This window comes from Ciona robusta, unplaced genomic scaffold, assembly GCF_009617815.1.
Source record: "Ciona robusta unplaced genomic scaffold, ASM961781v2 AP042753.1".
NCBI lineage: Eukaryota > Metazoa > Chordata > Ascidiacea > Phlebobranchia > Cionidae > Ciona > Ciona robusta.
Genome location: NW_028323132.1, coordinates 22,217 through 32,500, shown reverse-complemented (window position 1 = coordinate 32,500; position 10,284 = coordinate 22,217). Strand labels below are relative to the sequence as shown.

At 42.2% G+C, this 10,284-nt stretch overlaps 1 non-coding gene across 1 annotated transcript in view; it reads right to left on the bottom strand.

Moving 5' to 3' along the window:
* LOC149722957 (small subunit ribosomal RNA) overlaps window positions 1–81 on the bottom strand; it is a 1,741-nt gene extending 1,660 nt beyond the window's left edge. Inside the window, exon 1 of the ribosomal RNA XR_016387132.1 lies at window positions 1–81. This exon is cut by the window's left edge and continues 1,660 nt beyond it. This is a non-coding gene — a ribosomal RNA (small subunit ribosomal RNA).
* Window positions 82–10,284: the final 10,203 nt, after the last annotated feature.

Below are 10,284 nucleotides of genomic sequence, written 5' to 3'. Positions count from 1 at the left end.
GCTGTACGAGAGCTCGTACTTAGACTTGCATGGCTTAATCTTTGAGACAAGCATATCACTACTGGCAGGATCAACCAGGTAACAACGTAACCGCCACCCCGAAGGGCGGCCGCGCGATGGGGTCGCTCGCCCCGCGTCGCGGACGCCACCCAAGCACGCCGAAGCGCGCAATGGATTAGTAATCCGACCACTTTGCTCTTTTCAGAGCTTAGAAAACCTGTCACCTCATCGCGCGGCGGTACGAGGGCGAGCTCTTGCCCGCTATTCCCTGTTAACCGCCGCGAGATCGACTTGCAACTAGCTGCGACAAAACCACTCGATACGACCAAAACGGCAATTGGCAGCGCAAACGAACAGTAACATTTCTGCTCAGCGCACCCTTTGCCAGCCGACGCAAACACCTCACAGTAGCAACCGATAGCCGTGCAAGCCACCCCCGTGGATCGACCTGCTGCGCTCCCAGCGCCTATACCACCTCCCGCGGTGGAGCCCGACAGCCGTGCGGGCCACCCGCGGGGATCGACCTGCTGCGCTCCCAGCGCCTATACTCACCTGCAGTAACAACCGATAGCCGTGCAAGCCACCCCCGTGGATCGACCTGCTGCGCTCCCAGCGCCTACACTCTCCTGCAGTAACAACCGATAGCCGTGCAAGCCACCCCCGTGGATCGACCTGCTGCGCTCCCAGCGCCTACACTCTCCTGCAGTAACAACCGATAGCCGTGCAAGCCACCCCCGTGGATCGACCTGCTGCGCTCCCAGCGCCTATACTCACCTGCAGTAACAACCGATAGCCGTGCAAGCCACCCCCGTGGATCGACCTGCTGCGCTCCCAGCGCCTATACTCTCCTGCAGTAACAACCGATAGCCGTGCAAGCCACCCCCGTGGATCGACCTGCTGCGCTCCCAGCGCCTATACTCTCCTGCAGTAACAACCGATAGCCGTGCAAGCCACCCCCGTGGATCGACCTGCTGCGCTCCCAGCGCCTATACTCACCTGCAGTAACAACCGATAGCCGTGCAAGCCACCCCCGTGGATCGACCTGCTGCGCTCCCAGCGCCTATACTCACCTGCAGTAACAACCGATAGCCGTGCAAGCCACCCCCGTGGATCGACCTGCTGCGCTCCCAGCGCCTATACTCTCCTGCAGTAACAACCGATAGCCGTGCAAGCCACCCCCGTGGATCGACCTGCTGCGCTCCCAGCGCCTATACTCTCCTGCAGTAACAACCGATAGCCGTGCAAGCCACCCCCGTGGATCGACCTGCTGCGCTCCCAGCGCCTACACTCTCCTGCAGTAACAACCGATAGCCGTGCAAGCCACCCACGTGGATCGACCTGCTGCGCTCCCAGCGCCTACACCACCTCCCGCGGTGGAGCCCGACAGCCGCGCATGCCACCGGCGGAGATCGACCTCCTACGCTCCCAGCGCCTATACTCTCCTACAGTGGCCACCGAAAGCCGTGCAAGCCACTCCCGTGGATCGACCCGCTGCGCTCCAAGCACCTACACCACCTCCCGCAGTGGAGCCCGACAGCCGCGCAGGCCACCCGCGGGGATCGACCTCCTGTGCTGGCTCCGCGGCAAGGGGCACCTCGGCACCCCGCAGAGAGCTCGGGAAGCCCGGCGCAATTCTACAACGGCCGGGGGCGAACAGCTTCCACGACAACGAAGCCCGACGTCGGGCCAACATTTTACCATGGTGTAAAACAACCTAGCCTGGTGGGGCCGGCAATCGGTCGACCTCCGCCCGAGCGACTTCGATCACGACCTCGGGGATCTGGCTCCGCGGCAAGGGGCACCTCGGCACCCCGCGGAGAGCTCGGGAAGCCCTGCGCAATTGTACAACGGCCGGAGGCGGACAGCTTCCACCACAACGAAGCAATACGTCGGGCCGACGTTTTCGCTCAGTGTAAAACGACCTAGGATGGTCGGGTCGGCAATCGGTCGACCTCCGACCGAGCGACTTCGATCACGACCTCGGGGATCTGGCTCCGCGGCAAGGGGCACCTCGGCACCCCGCGGAGAGCTCGGGAAGCCCGGCGCAATTGTACAACGGCCGGAGGCGGACAGCTTCCACCAGAACGAAGCCATACGTCGGGCCGACGTTTTCGCTCAGTGTAAAACAACCTAGCATGGTCGGGTCGGCAATCGGTCGACCTCCGCCCGAGCGACTTCGATCACGACCTCGGGGATCTGGCTCCGCGGCAAGGGGCACCCCGGCACCCCGCGGAGAGCTCGGGAAGCCCGGCGCAATTGTACAACGGCCGGAGGCGGACAGCTTCCACCACAACGAAGCAATACGTCGGGCCGACGTTTTCGCTCAGTGTAAAACGACCTAGGATGGTCGGGTCGGCAATCGGTCGACCTCCGCCCGAGCGACTTCGATCACGACCTCGGGGATCTGGCTCCGCGGCAAGGGGCACCTCGGCACCCCGCGGAGAGCTCGGGAAGCCCGGCGCAATTGTACAACGGCCGGAGGCGGACAGCTTCCACCACAACGAAGCAATACGTCAGGCCGACGTTTTCGCTCAGTGTAAAACGACCTAGGATGGTCGGGTCGGCAATCGGTCGACCTCCGACCGAGCGACTTCGATCACGACCTCGGGGATCTGGCTCCGCGGCAAGGGGCACCTCGGCACCCCGCGGAGAGCTCGGGAAGCCCGGCGCAATTGTACAACGGCCGGAGGCGGACAGAACGAAGCAATACGTCGGGCCGACGTTTTCGCTCAGTGTAAAACGACCTAGGATGGTCGGGTCGGCAATCGGTCGACCTCCGACCGAGCGACTTCGATCACGACCTCGGGGATCTGGCTCCGCGGCAAGGGGCACCTCGGCACCCCGCGGAGAGCTCGGGAAGCCCGGCGCAATTGTACAACGGCCAGGGGCGAACAGCTTCCACCACAACGAAGCCCGACGTCGGGCTAACGTTTTAGCTTAGTTTAAAACGACCTAGCATGGTCGGGTCGGCAATCGGTCAACCTTCGATCTTAAGGTCGACCAATGAGGTCAGGAGTCAGGGGTCGGAGGTCAAGTTTAAACAAGAGAGCAACGATTGCTTAAGCCTGTCGTTGGTTCGATATTTAGTAAGTGACATTTTACCTACCAAGGTCGAATGGACTATCGGTCGACCTCCGAACTCAAGGTCGACTACTGGGGTCAGGGGTCAGAGGTCAAGCTTAAACAAGAGAGCAACGATTGCTTAAGCCTGTCGTTGGTTGGATACTTTGCCAGTGACATTTCACCTACCAAGGTCGAATCTGCAAACGGTCGACTATCAACCTCAGGGTCAATCCGCACAACCTGGGGTCAGAGGTCAGAGGTCAGAGGTCATAGGTTACGGGTCAGGAGTCAAAATGGTCTCGAAAATAGCCTTTGAAAAAAAAAAGTCCCGAAAATAGCCTTTGAAAAAAAAAAAGTCCCGAAAATAGCCTTTGAAAAAAAACGAAGTCCCGAAAATAGCCTTTGAAAAAAAAAAAAAGTCCCGAAAATAGCCTTTGAATAAAAAAAAAGTCCCGAAAATAGCCTTTGAAAAAAAAAAAAAGTCCCGAAAATAGCCTTTAAAAAAAAAAAAAGTCCCGAAAATAGCCTTTGAAAAAAAAAAAAGTCCCGAAAATAGCCTTTGAAAAAAAACGAAGTCCCGAAAATAGCCTTTGAAAAAAAAAAAAGTCCCGAAAATAGCCTTTGAATAAAAAAAAAGTCCCGAAAATAGCCTTTGAAAAAAAAACGAAGTCCCGAAAATAGCCTTTGAAAAAAAAAAAAAGTCCCGAAAATAGCCTTTGAAAAAAAAAAAAGTCCCGAAAATAGCCTTTGAATAAAAAAAAAGTCCCGAAAATAGCCTTTGAAAAAAAAACGAAGTCCCGAAAATAGCCTTTGAAAAAAAAAAAAAGTCCCGAAAATAGCCTTTGAATAAAAAAAAAGTCCCGAAAATAGCCTTTGAAAAAAAAACGAAGTCCCGAAAATAGCCTTTGAAAAAAAAAAAAAGTCCCGAAAATAGCCTTTGAAAAAAAAAAAAAGTCCCGAAAATAGCCTTTGAAAAAAAAAAAAAGTCCCGAAAATAGCCTTTGAAAAAAAAACGAAGTCCCGAAAATAGCCTTTGAAAAAACCGAAAATAGCCTTTGAAAAAAAAACGAAGTCCCGAAAATAGCCTTTGAAAAAAAAAAAAGTCCCGAAAATAGCCTTTGAAAAAAAAAAAAAGTCCCGAAAATAGCCTTTGAAAAAAAAAAAAAGTCCCGAAAATAGCCTTTGAAAAAAAAACGAAGTCCCGAAAATAGCCTTTGAAAAAAAAACGAAGTCCCGAAAATAGCCTTTGAAAAAAAAAAAAAGTCCCGAAAATAGCCTTTGAAAAAAAAAAAAAGTCCCGAATATAGTCTTTGAAAAAAAAAAAAAGTCCCGAAAATAGCCTTTGAAAAAAAAACGAAGTCCCGAAAATAGCCTTTGAAAAAACCGAAAATAGCCTTTGAAAAAAAAACGAAGTCCCGAAAATAGCCTTTGAAAAAAAAAAAAGTCCCGAAAATAGCCTTTGAAAAAAAAAAAAAGTCCCGAAAATAGCCTTTGAAAAAAAAACGAAGTCCCGAAAATAGCCTTTGAAAAAAAAAAAAAGTCCCGAAAATAGCCTTTGAGAAAAAAAAAAAGTCCCGAAAATAGCCTTTGAAAAAACCGAAAATAGCCTTTGAAAAAAAAACGAAGTCCCGAAAATAGCCTTTGAAAAAAAAAAAAAGTCCCGAAAATAGCCTTTGAAAAAAAAACGAAGTCCCGAAAATAGCCTTTGAAAAAAAAAAAAAGTCCCGAAAATAGCCTTTGAAAAAAAAACGAAGTCCCGAAAATAGCCTTTGAAAAAAAAACGAAGTCCCGAAAATAGCCTTTGAAAAAAAAAAAAAGTCCCGAAAATAGCCTTTGAGAAAAAAAAAAAGTCCCGAATATAGCCTTTGAAAAAAAAAAAAAGTCCCGAAAATAGCCTTTGAAAAAAAAACGAAGTCCCGAAAATAGCCTTTGAAAAAAAAACGAAGTCCCGAAAATAGCCCTTGGGAAAAAAAAGAGCAACCCCGAAAGGCTACTCCCTCTTTCGTCCGAGCTACTGGCCGGACAAACCGATAGATCTTGAGGCTTACTCTCAACAGATCGCAGTGAGATTACTGCTCTAATGATCACGACACCCCGATCTTCAACTAGGTCGTTTGCGAATGATTTAGCACCCCGCCATTCGAGCAGGAGGATCAACCGACTGCGAGTCCGACGCTTGCCGCGGACTCTTCGTTCGGATATGGGCTCTACCGACGACCCTTCGGGCCGACTAACTTTGCCTCTCGAGGCCGAGGCACGAACGCATCGTCGCTTTCCAGGCGGGAATTCTGACTTAGAGGCGTTCAGTCATAATCCCTCAGATGGTAGCTTCGCACCATTGGCTTATCAGCCAAGCACATGAACCAAATGTCTGAATCTGCGGTTCCTCTCGTACTGAGCAGGATTACTGTCGCAACAACACTTCATCAGTAGGGTAAAACTAACCTGTCTCACGACGGTCTAAACCCAGCTCACGTTCCCTATTAGTGGGTGAACAATCCAACGCTTGGTGAATTCTGCTTCACAATGATAGGAAGAGCCGACATCGAAGGATCAAAAAGCAACGTCGCTATGAACGCTTGGCTGCCACAAGCCAGTTATTCTATGTGTCAACGTCCTGAAAAGTCAAGTAACAAAATTTAAAGTTACGCCTTTAACGGTAAGTAACATATATGTAACTCATATGATATATGTTATAACTTTTCTGGCACGTTTTTTTTTTTTTCTGGAAATAGGCCAGTAAGCATGGCTTTGGTTAGGTAATGATGTTTAAAATTATTTAGTGTTAAAATTTTAACATTTTTTTTTTAAATTACTAATTTTTATTAAAAACTTAAAAAAATTAAAATGTCTCAAAAAATGACTTTTTCCATTTTTTTTTGCTAGAAATAAGCTGGTAATGCCCGTAAGCATTGTTTTGGATAGGTAATGATGTTTAAAACAGTTTAGCATGAAAAATTTTTTTTTTTTTTAATATTACTAATTTTTCATTAAAAACTTAGAAAAATCAAAATGTCTCAAAAAATGAAATTTTTCATTTTTTTGCTTGAAATAAGATGGTAAGCATGCTTTGGTTAGGTAATGATGTTTAAAATTGTTTAGTGTTAAAATTTTAACATTTTTTTTTTAATTACAAATTTTTTATTAAAAACTTAAAAAAATCAAAATGTCTCCAAAAATGACTTTTTTAATTTTTTTTGCTGGAAATAAGCTGGTAATGCCCGTAAGCATTGTTTTGGATAGGAAATGATGTTTAAAACAGTTTAGCATAAACAATTTTTTTTTCTTAATATTACTAATTTTTCATTAAAAACTTAGAAAAATCAAAATGTCTCAAAAAATGAAATTTTTCATTTTTTTTTCTTGAAATAAGATGGTAAGCATGGTTTTCAATACGTAATCATGAATTAAATAGTATTAGGTCATTTTAAAAAAACTACGTCCCGATAATAGCCTTTTAAAAAAAAATAAGTTAAGAAATAAAACTGGAAAAAAAACAAAGTCCAAAAAAATGAAAAAAAGTAAAGTTCCGAAAACAGCATTTTAAAAGAAAACCAAGTCCCGAAAATTGCCTTTGAAAAAAACTATGTCCCGAAAATAGCCTTTGAAAAAAAAAACTTAAGTCCCGAAAATGGAAAAAAAAAGTCTCGAAAATTGCCATTGAAAAAAAAGGCCCGAAATTGTTTTGGATAGGTAATGATGTTTAAAACAGTTTAGCATGAAAATTTTATAATTTTTTTTAATATTACTAATTTTTCATTAAAAACTTGGAAAAATCAAAATGTCTCAAAAAATTAAATTTTTTATTTTTTTGCTTAAAATAAGATGGTAAGCATGGCTTTCAATACGTAATCATGTATGAAACAATTAGTATAACATTTTTTTTTAAAGTTGCTAATTTTACATTAAAAACTTAGAAATATCAAAATACACTTTACCAACACATTTTTTTACCTAAATATTCCTTCTAATTTTTACTATATTTTTACAATAAAATTCTTATCTTTTTAAAAAATTTGGAAAACAGGGACATCAGCATGGATTTGGATGCGTCATTCATGTTCATTACGTTTACGGAGTGTTAAAAACACATCCAACACTTTTATTTTAAGCATTCGTACATAAGATACCCTGTCCATTGAATTTTAAGACGTGTATATCTCAATGTTGAGGTTTAATCCAAAATTATGGACATTGAAATCACAAATAAACGATAAAAATAAAAATAAATTCACATGAAGAAACAAATTTTATGTTTCGTTTATTTACATACGGGTTCTTACATTGTCTTATGTTTTGCAAAGCGGTTCTGTAACGTCCTTTCTTTGATTACTATATATTATTTAGTGTTGCTTTTGTCTTCTTAATAGGTGTGCCACTCAATTGCGTATGTTCTTCAAATTTTGCGAACAGATCCTGGCTTTTAAATTGTTCATGTTCTGCACTAGCTTTCTTTTCCATTTTTCTTGCCGCTCTTTTCAATTGTTTATTTTTGGTTTTTAGTTGTTTCTTTTTTGTTGATGACCCTTTTTTTTCGGGGCTTGAATATTTTTCTTTTCTTACATCTTCGTCTGATGAACTGTCAATTTTTTGTGAGGATGACTTTTTCAATGTTGATGAGTGATGTAGCTTAGCCAGTACAGTTTTTGTTTTCTTTGTTTTTGCTGATTTTTCCTTTGTTGTCACTTCATCAGGAGAACTGGAAGAGTCATGTGCATCAAACATCCTTGTAGACGTTCCGGGCTGAGATGTTACTTTCATATCTCTCAAGCATATTTTACGATTAACTCTCTGGGTTGATCTTCCTCGCTTTAAATAATCCGAAACAAGCACATCGGTGTATGTTTCCAATGTTGGATAACGTTTGAACTCTTTCAAATTGTTAGTATCAGAACAGGTTGCAGAAACTTCGTCCAAATTGTTAAAGATGTATTTCGCAACTTTTATATGAATTGCCATTAAATACAAAGAAGAACCAACATCGAGAGCTGTATCAATATATGCTTCATCGAGATCCGACATTTGGTTCAGCTCTCGAGCAAAAGAATGCACTTTGCTTCTTGCTTTTCCTTCGTCCATGCTGATCTCTTCATCTTTACCTGGTTTTGCAAAGCAACTAGAGAGCTTTGCAAGTTTTAATATTTTGGTATTAGCAGGCTCCAAAAAAGTTGATTCGCTAAGCAAACTCAAATCCTCCATAGCTCTCTTCCAATTCGCCGAAATTGTGTCAGTAAATTCTGACATAGCAATTCCGGGACGGCAAAGCCATTCGGTTGTAAAATGTTTAATTCTACCATCAATAAAGTTGCCTGTTCCAGTTGCTGGAGGAACAGTTGCCACCCCATAAGGTCTTAGAAAATCTTTAGGGAAATGCTGAAAAAAAGAAATGCCTCCTTCTGGGTTCTTGCTCTTTGTGGGAGTTCCTTTTTGAGACATTATAAAAATGTGGTAGTTATGAAAATTTTTTAGTAAAGAACGAACAGGTTGTTTAATGAACGAACAGGTTGTTTAATACTGAAAAGCAACAAAATAGTAATGTTTCTACAAACCTTAAGTATATTTCACTTCCAATTATTCACACAATTGAACAAACATTAAAACACAACATATATTACCTAACATTCTATTTAAAATATGCTTTAATCCAGCATACTCGTAAAATAATAGACTCATTCTAATGAATTCATCTTATACTTGATTTAAACCTTGTTCACATTATCAGACCTCAACAGTTTTTAACCACACAATTTTCTTTGGCATACTGTTTTCCACTGCTATTAGGCTTTTGCTCACCAGGTTTTGCACTACATTTCAGTTATGCCTACTTGCTTGTTCTTGCTGAATTGTCACATCTGATATCCAATGTGATTGGTATTAATAAAAACTTTACACCTTTTATATTAAACGATGGTTAGGAGCCATATCCTGCCGTTATCAACTTCCACATAGTCACTCAATAACCATACATGGTTTGTTACACGAAAAGTTCTATTTTTATGCAATCTAACGACACTGTGCAACGCTCTGTATTTTATCAAACATTAGAACGCCGACTCACAACATAAGATATCATGGGGGTCAGTAGAACTGACAACTGTAGTGTTAGTCATATCATGGGAGAAGAAAACTACTCAGTTTAGAAATGTCACTCAAGCACTTTTTAATGTCAGGAATGAAGTGTATGACCATTTCAATATCTTTTTTGTAAACCCATTATACCGGAACATGTTATTTGCTAGTTCAATGTATCACCATTCTGTTTCCAGACAGTAATCATGAACTACATATTAACACTAAATATGTTTATTGCACATCTCTTTCATTGCTTCAGTTATATTTACATGATTCATTACAGCCAACCTTAAGTATAGCCCACTTCCAATTATTCTCAAACTTTTACAATCATTAACGCACCACATACAGTACCTCATATTCTCATTAAGATATGCTATTATACAGCATGCTTGTAATACAATACACTAACATAAATAAAATCATCTTATACTTGACTTGAAACTTGTTCACATTACAAGACTTAAATAATTTATAATCACACTATTTTCTTTTCTTTGCTGTGTGTTACTGTTACTAAGGTTTTGCTCACCACAATGTGCACGGCATTACAGTTATGCCAACTTGATTGTTCTAACTGAATCGTCACATCTGAAATGAAAAGTGAATGGTTTTAATAAAAACTTTACGCCTTTTATATTAAACGATAGTCATTGTTATACTTGTTTATAAAGCATTGCTTAACCATTGCCGTGTTAGACACTTCAAATCCTTTCACAAACATTGCAGGATGTCCCTTACAAGTAATCTGCATCTAAACCACAACAATAACAATGCCAGACTGACACATTGCTCAAAGGTCTCACGCTCCCTACAGACTATTATGCTTTACAGTCTGTACTGTATGACTCCAATTTGACTGTGGGAAACATCTCCTGCTGTTGACCTACTTTCAAATAGTCACTCAATGAAAATACTTGGCTTGTTCCACAAAAAGTTCTTTTTATTTCATGCATTCTAATGACACTGGGCAAAACTCTGTATCTTATCAAGCATTAGAACGCCTACTCACAAAAAAGATAGCATGGGGGATCGGTAAAACTTACAACTGTAGTGTTAGTCTTATCATGGGAGATATGGATATCTCAAGTAAACAAGAACTTTTATCATTACAAATATCACTGCCTTACCTGACGAATTAATTAAACT